Source organism: Tupaia chinensis, unplaced genomic scaffold, assembly GCF_000334495.1.
Source record: "Tupaia chinensis unplaced genomic scaffold, TupChi_1.0 Scaffold000174_1, whole genome shotgun sequence".
Lineage (NCBI taxonomy): Eukaryota > Metazoa > Chordata > Mammalia > Scandentia > Tupaiidae > Tupaia > Tupaia belangeri.
Genome location: NW_006159649.1, coordinates 2,621,461 through 2,639,357, shown reverse-complemented (window position 1 = coordinate 2,639,357; position 17,897 = coordinate 2,621,461). Strand labels below are relative to the sequence as shown.

General features: G+C 38.2%; 1 pseudogene; it reads left to right on the top strand.

The window, feature by feature from the left end:
- Positions 1 to 12,119: 12,119 nt before the first annotated feature.
- LOC102491122 (inhibitor of growth protein 2-like) lies at positions 12,120 to 13,949 on the top strand (annotated as a pseudogene).
- The last annotated feature ends 3,948 nt before the right edge of the window (positions 13,950 to 17,897 follow it).

The window sequence follows — 17,897 nt, the reverse complement described above, 5'->3', positions numbered from 1 at the left end:
ATGTGTATTAATTAATTAATATCACAGGACCAGCAGGTGGCATAATGGTTATATCACTGGACTCCCATGTAGTCAACCAAGGTTCAAGTCCCAGACCTGGTGGTTTAATACTCATGCTGAGCGTGTGTGCATGCCTGCACAAACTCCTGAGAGGAGAATGGAGAAGGAGATATTGAGGCCTGGCCATCATCCCTGGGGGGTGATTTCCGCTTTCTGTCTCTCTGTCTCTCCAATGAGTACACGTGCCCTTACAGCAAAAATCTCTCTATAAAAATAAAAAATTAATAATATATCACAAGAGAAGAAATATGGGATTACTCATATGTGCTATTTTCAATATCTGCTTTCTACAAATATAAAACATTCCTGCAAAGAGATCTGTAATACATAGTGCTTGGAGTTTAAAATATTACATATATATATACACAAAAACACACATATATATTAATACATGCAAATATCATATACATATATTATATGTATATTAATATATACAACATATATAATAAAAATTTTATATATACCACATACATCCATGCATGCACACATACATGTATACATGTTTGCAACATCTATATCATTGCCAATTAAAATAAAGGCAGCAGATTTAGAGGTTAAACCTCACAACCTAAGTGTATTGCTATTTTTTTCATAGAAAAGGAGATAAAAATGGGGACAAATATGGAGAACAAAGATTTGTCATAAAAAATATACATAGACATGAAAAGTATGGACATTTCTAGCAGTTTGTATTTAAATTACTGATTTTTATGAAAGGTTTATCAGATAAAAATGGTACGTTTTCAGGTAGAATGAAATGTATAAATGCACCTCAAATGTCTGCCTACCTTCAATATTTCATCGAGCATTTTAAAATAGAAAAATCATGAGAACATAAATCTAGATCATTAGTAGATCCATTTTTTATCCTTGGCACTTTGCTTCCTGCAAAAACTTTCCCTTGTGGTGCTCCTCATGTTGTATAAAAACAGTACAGGGGAAGAAGATACACGGAGTGAAGAATAGAATGGGAAACCGTACACAGGCATTAAATGATGAATAATTAAATTAATATTAGCTGAGCATCTCTTTTTTAGAACTATGCCATACCCTGTAAATGTTAAAGATGTCAAATGATTGTTTCAGCTGTCAAAGAGTTTATTCACCCAGTAATTATTTTTTATTACGGTTATGAGTTCACCATTGTCTAAATGCCACACATCATATTAGCCTCTGAAGTTACAGGTTTACAAGGCATCAGCTTAATTTTGAGAAGCTTGATGTGCAGCAGAAAAGGAAAATACAGGTAACCAAACACAAGAGTGAGCGAGTTACAGCAGAACTTGGTGTCCTGAGGCTCTCTTGGTAGAGGAACATCAGGATGGATTGCTACGGAGTCTCAGTGGATGGACAATCAGAGAAAGCTTCCTGAAGGACTTACACCTGGGCTGAGTGTTGAAAGGTGCTGTCAACTAGCTAAGAAGGTGGTAGGAGTGTTCAGACACACAGAACACTGTGTGTGAAGGTGCCAAGGTCAGAGAAAATACAACATCATGGATCAGAACAGACAAACTTACTTATACTGCAGGGCTAGAGAGTGAGGGAATAGGGAACAGCAGATGAGATTTATGCATCTGTGATTCATTCATTCATTCATTCAAGAACTGTATATTGGGAAGTCAGTAGGTCAATACCCTGCTAATACCAGGGATACACTGGTGAATTAGAGAATCCCTAACTGTGAAATTTAAAATACATCTAGTCATAAAAGATGTACATAAATAACTGCAGAAATTAATCATTGGTAATAGGAAAAAAAAAAGACAAATACGACAAAGCAAAAGGACAAGGTAACTTAAAGGCATATAATTGGAAGAGGTGTCTAAGCTTGTCCAGAATTTTAGAGGTGATTAACTCCGACTAAGTAGGACTTAGCTAAATTGAGAGAGGAGACAAAGGGGTAGAACTGAAGTATCTCTTGCAAAGACTTATGGCTATCTCAGAGATTATGGCCTGATTCTCAGGGCACGCTGGAAATCGTACAGCAGTAGGTAGAGGCTATGTGGAGTCAAGAACAATGTGTAGAGAGAAGCAGTGAAAAAATTTTGATGTTATGCTAAAAAAAAAAAAGGATTCAGGACCAGCAGTTAACGTAACGGCTATGTCGCTAGACTCCAATGTAGTCGACCACGGTTCACATCCTGGACCCAGTGGCTTAAAACTCACGTCAGGCGAGTGTGCGTGTGTGCCCAAGATCCCAAGAGGAGAATGGAGAAGGGATTGCGGCATGACCATTCCCCCTGGGGGGTGATTTCTCACTTTCTGTCTCTCTGTCTCTCTCTGTCTGTCTGGCGAGCGCACGCGCCCTATAGCAAAAACCTCTCCAAAAAAAAAAAAGGGTTCATTTTTATCTTGAAATCAGGAGATAAAAACAAAGAAAATCTCATACATGTCTTTGAAGTTTCTTGGCTTGCAAGCCAGCTTGATACGTGTACTATCCAGTGAGAAGGGTAATAAAAAGAAAAACTGATTTGGAGACTTTATGTGTTCTTATTGAACTTAATGTCTAAGTTGCTTCTGAGGGCTGTTGACCGGTGGCTGATCTGTTTACAAGCTTTTCAGGAGAAATACCTCGATACTTTACTAGGGAACAAAAACAAGAAAGAAATATGATGTGCAAAACTGAGCTGGCACTGCCCCTTCGACTGTGAAACATTCAAAGAAGGGAAAGCTGGTTATTAACCAGAAGTGTAAAAGTGCTCTTTGGTAAAGTGGTGGCAGGATTTTCAGTCAGCTTTGATGTGAAAATGCTATAAAGGGAGCAGAAAAGTAGGGAGTGTTACAAAAGGCAGAATAATATAAAGAAATGCCTAGAGAAAGAAATACACGCCAATAAGAAAGAAATATCTAGTTGAAAAGATAATTTTACAGTCATCTTGTGTTAATATCCACCGTCAATCCATCAATATACATCTTGGTTTGTAAAGAAACACAAAGAGAGAGACACATGTTGTGTGGACACACAAACATACACACCCACACACACAAAATTAGGGGTAAAATAGAAACAATGAGGGAGTGGATGAATGGGGCACTAGCTAGTGGATCATTTTTATCATACATAAAAGGTCTTCAAAAAATTCATTGAAAACGCATATTATGAAAAAAACTATAGGTGGATTTAAAGATGTTTTGCACTACAGTACACTTGTACCATATTTTAATCCATTTTTCTACAACTTTTGGAAATATCATAATTTTTATGACTAAAATGAGAAAAAAAAAGGTGATTCTTTAAAAAAAAAATAAAGCTTTTTGTTATAGAGTGCATGCCCTCCCCAGAGACAGACGGTGAGAGGGGAAGGAAGAAATCACCCCCTGTGGGGGATGGCCAAGCTGCCATCTCTTTTCTTTTATTTTACTCTGGAGATTTGGGGCATGCACACATATGTGCCCTGAGTGATTTTCAAGCTGCCATGTCAAATTGTAGTTGGCCATGTGGGAGTCCAGCATCTTAACCACCATGCCACCTGCTGGCCTCAAAAGGTGACTTTTAATATAATGACTTTCACTTCTGTCATCAGTAACAGCTTTCAAAGTGTCTTTGTTTCTCATTTGACGCTCTTATCAACCTTGAGGTTCAAAGATGCTTAGTCATTGACTAAGATTAAAATGCATGAGTGACCCGCCGGGCGCGTGTGCGTGCGTGCCCAAGATCCCGAGAGGAGAATGGAGGAGAAGGGATTGTGGCGTGACCATCCCCCCTGGGGGGTGATTTCTCGCTTTTGTCTCTATGTCTCTCTCTGTCTGTCTGCCGAGCCCATGCACCCTACAGTGAAAATCTCTCCAAAAAAAAAAAAAATGCATGAGTGACCAACAGAGATTTGACTAATTCTTTCTAGTCCCTATTATAAAACATTTCCAAGAAACAACTGTATTGTAGCCATGTAAATCTTTTACAAATTTGGGTTTTTTAAAAATTTTTATAGAGAAATTTTTGCTATAGGATGTGTGTGCTCACCAGAGAGACAAGAAAAAGAGAGAGAAAAAAAATAAGAAATCACCCCTCAAGGGGTGGCCACATTGCAATCTCTTCTTTTACATCCTTCTCTCAGGATTTTAGGCACACACACACACACACACACACACACACACACATACATGCTCAACCATGAGCATGAGTTTCAAATCTCCGGGTCCAGGTCTCAAACTGTGGTCGGCAGTGTAGGGACCCTGCATCTTAACCACTATGCCACCTACTGGCCCCAATCTTACATATTCGTGAGTGTGTAGTTTATCCTATGAATAGTTTCTCCATAGGTTTTGTTGTTTGTTTTTTTCAAACTAAATTCTTCAATTATGCTAACGGAGAAAGAAAAAGTGGATCTTTTAAAGGTAAGTTGTTAAGGAATTCTCAGAAAAAATCAGTGATGGTCATAATACCCGGATATCTATACTCTCCTCCCTGCTTTAAATGAGAAAGATGTCCTTAGAGAGATAATGCTATTTTTAAGCGCTTTCTAGCTGTAGGAATGCATAAGAACCCATGTGTGACTACAGATGATAGTCTAGGCTCAGATGTACCTGTCGTTTGGGTTTCTATGGACATAGAGAAACTTGTCAGTTAAAAAAGAAATTCTTCTACAGAGGTTATGTGAAAATCAAACAATGAGAAGATGTTTCATACTTGTGTGTTTTTCTGCTTGGAAAAGAAAAAGCTGTGTTCCTACTTCAGTGAATAGCAACAATGGTAATGACCCTTAAAAAGTAAATCCTGGGGACCAGCAGTTAGAAAATGGCTGTATCGTTGGACTCCCATGAAGTCAACCACGGTTTGAGTCCTGGACCCAGTGGCTTAAACTTAAGTCGGGTGCATGTGCATGCTTGCCCAAGATCCTGAGAGGAGAATGGAGGACAAGGGATCGCAACATGACCATCTCCCCTGGGAGTTGATTTCTCGCTTCCTGTCTCTCTGTCTTTCCCGCGAACACACGTGCCCTATAGCAAAAACCTCTCAAAAAAGAGAAAGTAAATCCTCAAGTCTGTCAAATTGTATCTGAATTTGAGAAGTAATCTTAATATTTATGTATTAAATTCTGTTTTTTTTTTACAGATTTTGTAGTCAGTGTATGTTTGATAAATAATAATATATTTAATTGATTTCTTATAAAGTTGTCTTCTTCAAGACTTTTGAATGACTAATTTTGGAATGATTAGTTAAAATTATTTTATAAAAACTTTCATGGGGGCCAATAGATGGCATAGTGGGGTAGGTACTTGTTTTCCACTTGGCCGTCTATGGTTCAAGTCCCAGGGATCTGACAGCTTAAAAATCACACCAGATGTGTATGCAATGCATGACCCAAACCCAAGAGCTGACTTGAGGGAAAGGATTACGGCATGCTCATCATCCTGGGAAGATGATTTCTCACTTTCCTTCTCTTGTCTCTCTTTGGTGAGCACATGTGCCCAATGGTGAAAATCTTACCAAAAAAATTTCATAGAAGCACCCTAGTATTTACTTAGATTAATTGGACACTTGAGAGGGCCATATAGAAAAGGAATAGGTGGCAAGGATGGAGAGAATTTGGGTAAGAATCCTGAGAGTACAAGTTGCTTATTGGAATGAGTTCTAGAGTACTATAGTGCATGGAGTAACAGTCATCGCTGATTATTCAATACATACTTCAAAGTAATTAGAGAGTGGGTTTTGAATTTGCACAACAGACTAGTGATGAGTGCCTGAGATAGTGGCTACGTTTACTGCCTGGATCTGATCATTACATAATGTATATCTATTTGAAAAAACATGTAACACTCATAAATATGTTCAACTATTACATATAAATTAGAAGTTATAAAAATAATTTAAAAAGAGAGCCATAAAATGGCATCATTTTTAAGCAAACTCCTTTTCTCTTTTTGTTAGGATTTTGCTATAGAGTATGAGCACTCACCACAGAGATACAGAGAGAAGGAAAGTGAGAAATCACCACCCAGGGAGGATGACCATGCTTCAGTCCTTCTTCTTCCATTCCCGTCCTGGGATGTTAGGCATACACACACATGTGCCCAGTGTGATTTTCAAGGCACCAGGTCAAGGACTTGAACCAAAATAGTTAGCCATGAGGGAGCCCAGTGTCTTAGTTATCATGTTACCTGATGCCCCACCTCCTGTTTTGTTTTGTTATGTTATGTTTTGTTTTCATTTTACTTTACTTCTTTCATGAGCAAATGAGACAGAGAGCAAGAGAGAGAGGGAGAGAGAGACAGAGATAGCCAGATACACAGCATCCCCAACAGGATCTTGACATAGCGATCCATCCACAGCCAGCCCCGAACGTTGGGCACACACATACTCAGTGTACTTAGGGAGATCTCCCAACCCAAACCAGAAGCCTTCCTTTATGGTCAGCCTCTCAGAGCTTTGTGTTTTTACCTCTATCTGGCCCCCTGAACTGATCTTAAAGGAAAATAGGGAGAAAGAATACCATATGCTGACATACATACTTACATAGAGGATAGTAATAAACTCCAAGAGCCACTATTTGGGAATACAAATTTCAGAAAGGTGACCTGAAAGACACCAGAGTGGTGCTCTAGGGTCCTTTGCCATAATTATGGTTGTCAGTATACTGCAGTGGGTAGAAGAGAGTTGGCTTCCAGTTCCAATCTGTTATTTATAATCTGTATAACAGATAGACATAAGCTTCCAGCCAAGGTAGAGTAACAGGAATTAAATTTAGTCTCCTACCTAAAATAATCCTTAAAACCAGACAAAACACATGAAATATATGACTTTCATGATATAGGACATCAAGCAACCAAAGACAGGAAACAAGGTAAGCCTACTATTTTCCTAGTATAGGTACTAAGAGCACAGGAAGATAAAATCAAATCATAAAAACATTTCCAGGAAATGTATGCTAATGTGTTGTAATAGAGCACACATCAGTGGTTGCTTGGGAATATGTGTGTTGGGGAGACACTGCAGGGAAGCACAGGAAGGAGGGATTAGTTTGGGAGGTGATGGATAAGTTCCATACCTTGATTGTGTTGATGGTTTCAAATGTGTGTATGAGAAAACATATCAGATTGTACATGCTGAATACATGCAGTTTGTTCAATGTTATTATGTTTTAGTGAAACTGTTGAAAACTTCTATGACTTAGTCAAGTTACTATACTTTGACTTTATTGCTCTATAAAGTGGTGACAACAGCTCTATCAGTTTTATATGATTATTGCATGGGTTAAGTGAGATATTTGTGCAGAAAAAGCTTAACATGCTGCCTCGTGCATTAGAACGGCTCAGTGAGTCTCCAGGCTTCTTTGCAGAGTACCAGATGGTCTATCTTCTCCTTCCTCTGTCCCCCACTGACAGTGGATGGCACAGTGTACATAACCATGAACTTTTATCATGCCCCATAAGACAAGTCATCATGATAACACCTCAGTGAGTTTGTAGGCAAGAAATTAATCTTCCAGCATTGCTGGCCTGTCTAATGCTTGGCTGCAGTAAATTAAGTCGTGTGTGCTATCCCTGCCCTGATGTCTGTCTCTCAGAGCCAAACTGCTATTATGCCAAGATTTCTGCTGGACAAAGTGACAGGAGCAGGATGGAGTGGGAGAGAACTGCAGCTACAGTCCTTCTCATAGGTATTTTGATATTCCAAAGCTGAAGTGACAGAATGGACTAAATATCTTAGTTACATGGCTATGCGTACATCGTTAGTGTATTTTTACAGGATACAAGAAGACACACACCTTTGTGACAGACCATTGTTGACTGAATTGTATTCCCCCAAATTTTTCATGTCCAAGTCCTAACCCCAGTTCTCCAAAATGTAGCTACATTTGGAAGAAGAGTCTTTAGGTTCAGCTAAGTTAGGATGAGATTCTTACAATGAGTTATAATCCAATGTGATTTGTATCCTTATAAGAAAAATAAATTTCAACAGACATGTACAGAGGAAAGATGATGTGGGGACACAGGTGCAGAGAGCCATCTGCAAGTCAAGAAGAAAGGCCTTAATAAAAGAAACCCTTCAGTGACCTTTCTCATGGACTTCTAGCTTCCAGAAGAGAGAAAGTAAACTGCTGCTTAGGCCTCTCAGACTGTGAGTACAGTCAAGAGTCTGCACCTTGTTACAGTAGCCCTACAAAATTAATTCATAGACTGTTTTTTAAATTATCTTTAAAAAACATCATTCTATCCTATTAGGGTCCAATATCACCTCTTAAAAGAATGAATTAGCTATTTGTTTCGGGGTACTCCTTATATCATATGTTTTTATGTACGTACATACTGTCTTCAAAATTTCTGTCTACTGGCTGTGTCTTCATGTTTGTGATCTCCTCTTTGCTAATTCTTTTCTGACTTTGCCTGCTAATAATTGTTTTTCTTGGAAGTGTTATTCATTCTTTGGTCTGGTACCATGCTCACATTAGGAGCAAAGTTTTCAGGAGTCTTCTTCCACTTTTCCTACAAATAATCATTCTGGCTTGACACTAAAATATTTTCTTCCCACTCATTAAATCTATGAACGTCAAATTTGTGCAACTGTGATATATAAATCTTCCTTGAACAGCATCAAGCAGATGGAAAATAAATATATGGGTTGCACCTTGTTTTGAAATCTGAAATTTCACCAGTTGCTATATGCAATAATAAAAAGTTGTATTTTGATATCAGTTTTGGCTATGTATGGGTTAGCATCAAAACTGAGTCATCGAAGTGATAATTAAAAATAGTCAAAGTGGTGGAGTCTTCTTTGTTAAATTAATTCTTCTCAAACAGCTGAAATTTGGGAGAAACTGGAGAAGGAGAAAAAAGAAGTGCCTTAGAGGAGGGAGAAGAAAGAAGCACAAATATAGTGGTTCAGATTAGATGTTTTCCTCCTTTTCACACTCTGTAACATGTTTATACCTGCTTTTGATGTTTGTTCAGCTGTAATTTCTAAGTATCTTAGCATGTTAGGAACCTGGACTATTGCTTCCGTTAATGATTCTCCAGCCATGGCTCAGCATCCTTCTGCATCAGAGTTAAATAATGTGATTGGTGAAAATGCAAATTCTTGAGCTTGTTCCAGATCTACTCAATCAGGATCCTTAAGGAGGTATCACTCAAGAATCTGTATTCTCATCTATCTCCAGAAGTCTTTTATCTTTTTCAGTCTGGGAACAATTTTCTTAATTTCTGTGACAGGAGGGATGGTTATAGCATTCCTCAACTAAAGAGGAATGTGACTCAGTAGATGGAAAGGAAAATTGGCAGACGATAGAGTCAGCTGGTATTGTTTATATTCTATTAATTTTATTGCAGAGAATGAAAATGGTGTGAGTCTGGAAATACTTTCTTGTTACAAATAAGAGAACTTCTTCGAAAACAAATTTTTAATAGTTCAAAGCACTCAAAAATTTTTCTCTATTTACTAAGCTCAATATGCTTATTTGTAATTGAGTTTTATGACATTTAAAAATACGAGACTATTTTAAACTACCATACAGAGATGGATCTTTTCCTTTGAAGTCAATAATTAAAATATATTAATTGCTTAAACTTGTTTAGGCAAATGAAAATTGAGGTTTTTGTTTTTGTTTTCCCCCCCAAAAAAAGAGAGCTCTATCAGTAGAGATTTTAGAAATTGCAAGGATATTTTCAGTAAAAAAAAAAAAAGTTAGCAGTTAATTATTGTCTTCTCTCATAAAAAGTAAGTTGGGGTCACCACTGATAAATCACCATGTGCTATGATTTTTCTGACTGCCATCTCTGCCCTGCAAGGGCCACTGTTAGTACTATTGCTTTGCAATTCTACAGAAATTATGACATGCCAAATATAATGAAATAAAAATGTTTCTTTACTCACTATAACTTGTTCTTCAGGGAACTAGCCTCAAGCCATCCTGTGTTGTCTGATGAAAATTACTATCCCAGTGAACATTTAGGACCATGCCTTGTTTTCTGGTTCCTTTATTCATCAAAAAGAGGTTGGACTCTGATGTAAATTAACTGCTTTGATTTCTAGATGCCTCTTGTTGCTAAAATCCCTATGACTGTGTTCCACTAGCCTTGCAATTCAATTTTGTCCCTCAGTATTGAACCCCTTGATGCTTTCTGCTAGCTTCAACCACCAATTTTCTTTAGATGCCTGTATTAGTCAGGGATATCTAAAGAAACTACTGTAAGAATAAGGATCTCTCTCTCTCTCTCTCTTTCTATACACACACACATATATATATATATATACAGGATCTATATATGTGTATCTATATATAGTGTATACATAGTATAGATAGTATATATGTAGTCCATTTTGTATGTGTGTGTGTATATATATATATATATATATACACATACACCAAGTATATATATATATATATATATATATATACACACATACACCAAGTATATATATATATATGTACATATATAGGAGAGATTGAGGATATATATATATATGTATGTGTGTATACATATATGTATATATACACACATATAGGTATATATGTGTTTTTATATATGTATATCATATATCTGTGTGTGTGTGTGTGTGTATATATATGAATGAGAGAGAGAGGTTGATTTATTATAAAGAATTGGCTCACAAAATTATGGAAGCTGGCAAGTCTAAAATACGCAATGCGGGCCAGAAGTCTAGACATCCAGGAAAGCTGATGTACAGTTCTAGACAGTCTGCTGGAACAATCCTTCTTCCTCTGGAAGGCCAATTTTTTATTCTAATCAGGCTTCCAACTGACTGAGTGAGTTCCACTTATATTACAGTAGACAATCTGCTTGCTCAGAGTTCACCAATGTAAATGTCACTCTCATTCAAAGCGCCCTCCACGTTGATAGTTAAAATTAATCATCACAGTTCCTATGCTCCAGCCACCATGTTCTGCCCATTTGACTGGATTTTTCCAGTCTCCGCACGTATGATGGGGTCCAGTCTCGCCTCCATTATCTGCCTTATACTAAAAGAAGGCTATGTGAAAGCTCCTGACTACTCCCAATATTCTTTCTGCTCTAAGAAACCTAATTAGGGCACGTTGTATGGTTAAGTGAAAGATAATAGATGCTCAATATTTTAATAAGTAAATAAATAGCACAAGTAAGAGCATAAAAGATGAAGTTCCATGACTCACCTTTTCATTTCACTTTACTTTGATACAAGACTTTTATGTATGTTGGCTCTTTTATTTACTCTTTAAAAATACAGTTTTGGGGACCAGCAGTTAGCGTAATGGCTATGTTGCTGAATTCCCATGTAGTCAACCACGGTTCAAGTCCTAGACCCAGTGGCTTAAACTCATGCCGGGTGTGTGTGCATGTGTGCCCAGAATCCTGAGAGGAGAATGGAGGAGAAGGGCTTGTGGTGTGGCCATCCCCCCAGGGGGTAATTTTTCACTTTCTGTCTCTCTGTTTCTCTCTGTCTTTCTAGCGAGCACACATGCCCTATAGCAAAAATCTCTCAAAAAAAAAAAGTATCTTGGGCCAGCAGATGGCATAGCAGTTGTATTGCTTGGCTCCTATGTTGTCAACTGAGGTTCCAGTCCCTGATCTGGTGGCTTGAAACTCAAGCCAGGCACATATGCATGTATGCCCAATATCCCAGGATGAGAATGAAGGAGAAGAGATGGTGGTGCGGCCATCCCCCTGGGAGGTGATTTCTCACTTTCCCTCTCACTGACTCTGTCTCTCTCTCTGTCTCTTCCACCCACCTCCAACCCCTGCGAGCTTACATGCCCTAAGTCAAAAACCTCTAAACAATAATAATAATACAACTCACTGATTCTCATTTAGCAAAATCATAATATTTCTCTAGAAGCAGAAAATGAAAATTTTAGTCTGGCTTTGGGTGATGGGGTAAATGATAGAATGGATGGATAAACCAGGGTTTCCCAACCAAGGGAGATTTTTTTTCCCCCTAGTGAACTTTGGGCAATGTCTGGGCACATTTTTGGCAGTTACAGCCTGGAGTACTACTTATGAACATACAGGGTCGTACATACAGCAATCTGGCTCCAAATATCAATAATACACAGGCAAAAACAACACATCATCAAAAACAGACTGCCGCATTTTACTGGCGCCTTTAGTATTGTTAATAATCCAAAATGCATAGATGGAAACCGTTTCTTCCAGTTAAAGCAAATGCCATAAAGAGACAAAAGGATGAGGCCCAGGTGCAGGTATGTGCTCCTCACCGGGTTCCAGGTTCCAGGGTCACTTTCACGCTTCAGGAGGACTGGGCAACCATCTAGCGTTCCCTCCTCCACTGGGTCTCTCAATCACAGAGTTGACGCATGGAGACGAAAACCACCCTCTGTGGTCAGACCAAAAAACTAGGACAGAGAATTATCCTATCTTACAGAGAAGTTACTTATCATCCACCATCGGTGGACCTTTTGGCTGCTACTAGAAGGGGAGAAGTTGAAATAGGGAGATGTTTTGTGTTTAAAAATCTTCAGTCAAGGAACAGAACTTGGACATAACGAGGAAGCAGCCATATGGACTTTAAAGATACTTCACGGACATAGTCTGTTTTCAAGACCCAGCACTAATCCTGTGATTAAGTCTCTGAGGAACCCCCTTCTGGGGTGACATTTTCAGGCCTGTAGTATGTGAGAACATTTATGTGTTTCTATGTTTTTAAAATTTATAAATTTATCTCTGTCTTCTGAATCATAGGATTAATAGGACTGATTACTGTTGGGGGAAAGAGAATATTGATCGCTCACTGTATGGCCATTGCTGCACCAGGTTCAGACATATGAAGTAAAAACTTGTTTTTCCAGATAAACTAAAATTCACAAAGAGTATAGGTTACTTGTCCAGTTAATTAGATGAATAGTTGATTGTAGAGCCGGATTCTTTAGATGTACATCCTCATTTTTCAAGCGATTTAAACATTTTTTTTAGAAAAGCCACCCAGTGTATTTTCTAGACATGAAACACGCATATGAATGGTAACCAAAAAATATATATGTGCTTAAAAAGTAAACATTAAAGAAAATTGATGATATCTGTGAAAAATAAGAAAGAAGATGATTCAAAGCAGAAAAAAAGGGACCAGCAGTTAGCATAATGGCCATGTCGCTGGAGTCCCATGTAGTTGACCACAGTTCGAGTCCCGGACCCAATGGCTTAAACTCACGCTGGTCACGTGTGCGTGCATGCCCAAGATCCCAAGAGGAAAATGGAGGAGAAGGGATTGCGGCATGGCTATGCCTGCTGGGGGGTGATTTCTCTCTTTCTGTCTCTCTGTCTCTCTCTGTCTTTCTGGCGAGTACATGCACCCTATAGCAAAAACCTCTTTAAAAAAAAGGCAGTAACAAAAAAACCTACGGCAACATCTCAAAGAGCATTAATCAATAGTCAAGAACTGGGAGATGAAAAAATTCATATTATCACACAAATGCTTGAATTGGTAGAAAATTGAACAAAATAAAAGGAACTACATTCACAATGATTCTAAGATCCTTCTGAAAGAGAACGAGCTTCAGACAAAGCAAAATTGAATTCCAGCCAACCGGAAAGATCTTCAAGAAGACCCCGTAGACAACGAACCAGTAAAAGCCATTTTTTAATATCTTGTGACAAATAGGATCGAAGACTGTGATGATCAGCCACCTAAAGAAAAGAAATTCAAGTCAGCCAAGAATAAGAAATGCTCCAGGGCCAAGCAGGACAGGGAAGCTTCAACTGTTGAGTTTGTAATGGATCCCAATGAACCTACGTACTGCTTATATAACCAAGTGTCTTACGGGGAAATGATAAGATATGACAATGAATAGCGTTTAATTGAATGGTTTCATTTTTCATTTGTTTCACTGACCTATAAACCAAAGAGGGAATGGTATTGCCCAAAGTGCAGAAGAGATAATGAGAAAACAATGGAGCAAAGCACTGAAAAAATAAAAAAGGATAGAAGATCAAGGTACTAAAGACCATTCATGTTTTAAAGGGTTGTTTGTCTTTTACATAATGTGTTTACTTTCAGAAAATGTTTTATGGTAAATGCATAAAACTATGCAATATTTTTTAAACACTAGTATTAATGATGTCTTAAAAGTAGCTGTACTTTGGGCCAGCAGGTGGCATGGTGGTTAAAGTGCTGAACACTACTACATGGCCAACCACCATTCAAGTCCTGGACCTGGTGGCTTGCTTTCTCACTTTTCTTCTCTCTGTGTGTCTGTCTTTCTCTGGTCAAGTGAAAATGATGAATGACTAAATAAAATTAAGTAAATAATTCTTTAAAAAAACAAAAAGTTGTACTTTGTGGGACCAGCAGATAGTATAATGGTTACATCACTGGACTCTCATGTAGTCAACCATGGTTCCAATCCCTGGTCTCATGTGTGTGTGGGGGGTGCATGTGTGTATGTGTGTGTGTGTGTGTGTGTGTGAAAGATCCTGAGAGAAGAATGGGGGAGAAGGGATTGTGTTGTAGCCATCTCCCCTGGGGAGTGATTTCTTGCTTTCTGTCTCTCTGTCTCTCCAGAAGAAGGGGGGAGAAGGGATTGTGTTGTAGCCATCTCCCCTGGGGAGTGATTTCTTGCTTTCTGTCTCTCTGTCTCTCCAGCAAACACATGCATCCTCTAGCAAAAATCTCTCTCTTAAAAAAAAAGATGGTATAGGATGGAGTGGGTAATACAAGTTGGGTAATGGGAAAGGGAGTAGGGGATCAGGGAGAAAACAAAGACTTGACTAATATGCACTGTATTCATGATAGGAAGAACCATGTTGTACACTGTAAAGATGTACAGTGGTTACATGTAAATAAAAATGATGCTGAAATTAACTTTGAAAAAAATACACAGATTATAATAGTTAAAATGTGTTTTGAAAACAATTTTTAAAAATTAAAAAAAAGAAAGAACCACTTTTTTTTAGTGAGTCAGAGATGTCTGGAAAATGTTGGGAATTCCATTTTGAGGCAAGAAGAGGACCATTAATCAGAACAATTCTTTGGGAAGATTACAAAAATAACAATGCATAGGACACATTGGATTAGAGAGAAAAACAGTAGAGAAACAAACCAATGGAAGGTCATGCCAGGAGTCACGGAATCCCATGAATCCCCTGTATCAATGACTTGGCAAGCCTGGGAGATTGGGGCACTGTGCCAGCATCCAGAATTCTCTATTGACTCCAGCTGTGTAATTATGGTTTGCCTAGAGTGTAGTCTTAGCAAGTTATGCACGATCCTTAGTTCTCTGTAATGAATCTCCTGGGATAAACCCTAAGCTGACAGGCTTCAGACAGGCTGCGTGGGCTGCACTTAATAAGTGGGATTGAGGTCATGAAAGCTAGGTGACAGGGCAAGGAGAAGCTCCCTTAGATAACCAAATCACTTGAAATTGTATTTCTTTCTGGGTCATAAAAAGAGCAGAAGCTATTGCCTCTGCTCCCACCTAATCCCATTTTCCAAATTATGCTTAAGGGGCTTGGATAAATTCATACACCAAAAAGCTTTTATACTATAATGCAATTTTGCAATAATGTAAAATTTGAAGGGTCTGTCAAACAGATGATTTGTTTCAGAATCATGCATGATACGTTGGAATTCTAGTAATCAAAGGCATCAGTTTGAATTGATTAGAGTTTTTCCAAACCCAATTTTCTTTTCCTGACTGAAAAGTATTGATGCTTTATCTATGATGTTTGGCACTACCAGCCTTAGGGGGAAGAAAAAAATTTTTTTAAATGTGCATATATATATACATATATATATATATATATATATGTATATATATATAGTCGTCAGCAAAGTCATGACACATTTTACATAAAAATGCGTCATGACGTTTCTTCTAAGCAACTGATCTAATCTTCCTGAGGCTTAGGAACTCTTATCAATAAACAAAAATCCTGCAAACATAACTGGAGGTTGCTTCTACTGAGAAATGTTCCTGCCTAAGGGCTTTTAAAAAGGAACTAGAAAAAAAAAATAGCGGAATGGAATATATTGGGTTGTCAGAAAAGTCTTGAGCCATAATGCTTCATGACTTTCCCGACAACCCAACATGTAACATGTTTGTGTCGCTCCTTTCCAAGATTTCACTCTGTTCGCAGTAAAGGAACTGGCTCCTTCTTCGCAGATGGTAAAACTAGTCTCTTCTAAAAAATGCTGTTCCATGTTTGATCACCAGGTTGTTTCCTTCAGAGACCCTGTGATCCGTATGACCCCTCCTAACCTGTGCCTATCCTTCCTTTGGCCAGATGCTCAGCATCAGCCCAATCTACTACAGTACATTTGCTTTCTTGAACTTCGACAGGTACTGGGGATTTGTTAATAAATAGAATACTAACTTATTTTTGTAGTAAAATACATATATTATTTTAAATATAGGGATACATATATTATTTTAAATATAGAGAACTTCGAGTGAGAAAAAGATGAAGAAATAAAGGGAAGAAAAGAAGGAGGGAAGGAAGGGAAAAATAGGGAAGGAAGGAGAAAAAGGGAGGAAAACAACCACAATTATAGCTAAAATTATGCAGGATAGGAATTTGACCAAAACCCTCCCATGGTTCTTAAGCTTTGGTTGTGCCTTATAACACCTGGATACTTGTTATGGCTGCTGATTTTAGGGCCCAGATCTAGAGATTTTAAATAGATAGGTCTGAAATAGTCTCTACGATCGACATTTAGAATATCCTCTCCAGGTACTTCTGTTCTGGTAGCCAAGGGAAACTACATCTGGAGAAACTATGTAAGTTTAGATTGTCCCTAAAGAACACTGTCAAAGTAAACAGCCTGTGCTTGTTGTCAAGATTTGCCAGCTGAGAGTAGGCAGGGATGATAAACAGCAGCTGCTTAGATTTGAATGTCTGGGGACATAAGCACAGGTGGTAAAAGATTTGCCAACCTTCTCCTAAGGTTTCAAGCACCAAGATGCTCATCTGCTGCAGGCACTTCATTCCCAGGAAGACCCTTTCCTGGTCTCCAGCTGTTGGACTGCTTTCTCAGACCTCTGACTTTCTTACACAAAAGGTTTTTGTTATGGAATAAATTGTGTTCCTCAGAAATTCACATGGGGAAGTCCTAACCTCCAGTGTGACTGTATTTGGAGATGGAATCTTTAAAGAGGTAATAAAGGTTATGTGTGGTCATAAGGGTAGGACCTTAAACCCATAAGACTAGCATCCTTAGAAGAAGAGGAAAAGATGACAGCAATCTCTCTCTCTTTCCTTGCAAGCATACAAGAAACACTATTTGAGGACACAGCAAGAATGTGGGCATTGACAACCCAAGGACAAGGACTCACCAGGCATCAAACCAAGATCTTGGACTTCCAGCCTCCAGAACTGTGATAAAATACATTTCTATTGTTTAGGCTATGCAGTCCATATTTCATTATGTCAGTCCAAGCAGGCTTATTCACATTTCTTCATAGCTCCTTTAAGTATTCCTCAATGAAGAGATCCTCTTTCTAGGCACAAAGGCCCAAACACTACTTCACTCTTATGTTTCAAGAGAACTCAGGTTTCATAAAAGCTATGGATATGATTTAAGAACCCTGTGGAACTTGGGCCTGAGGACAGGGAGATGCTCAGAGGTACTATAAATACCCTTCAGCTACAGCTTGTGTTATAAAAGGAAATTTTGTCCTGGTTTCTAATCTCATTACTTTTGCTCCATTGTTTCCATAAGAAAATATATCTCATAATTCTAAAGCTAAATGTCACCTAACTTTTCTAAGCTGAGTTTTTGCTGGTTCCTGTCATCGTGTTTTCTTGCTAATAATAGTCCCAGGAACTGTGCAATAGCTCTGATTGAAACGTTCTGTTGCTTCTCCCTTATAAGAATCCTCACATCAGAAAGAACTAGGATATATAGTTATTTCATCTTTGACAGTTCAATTTACTCAACAAGTAACTGCTGA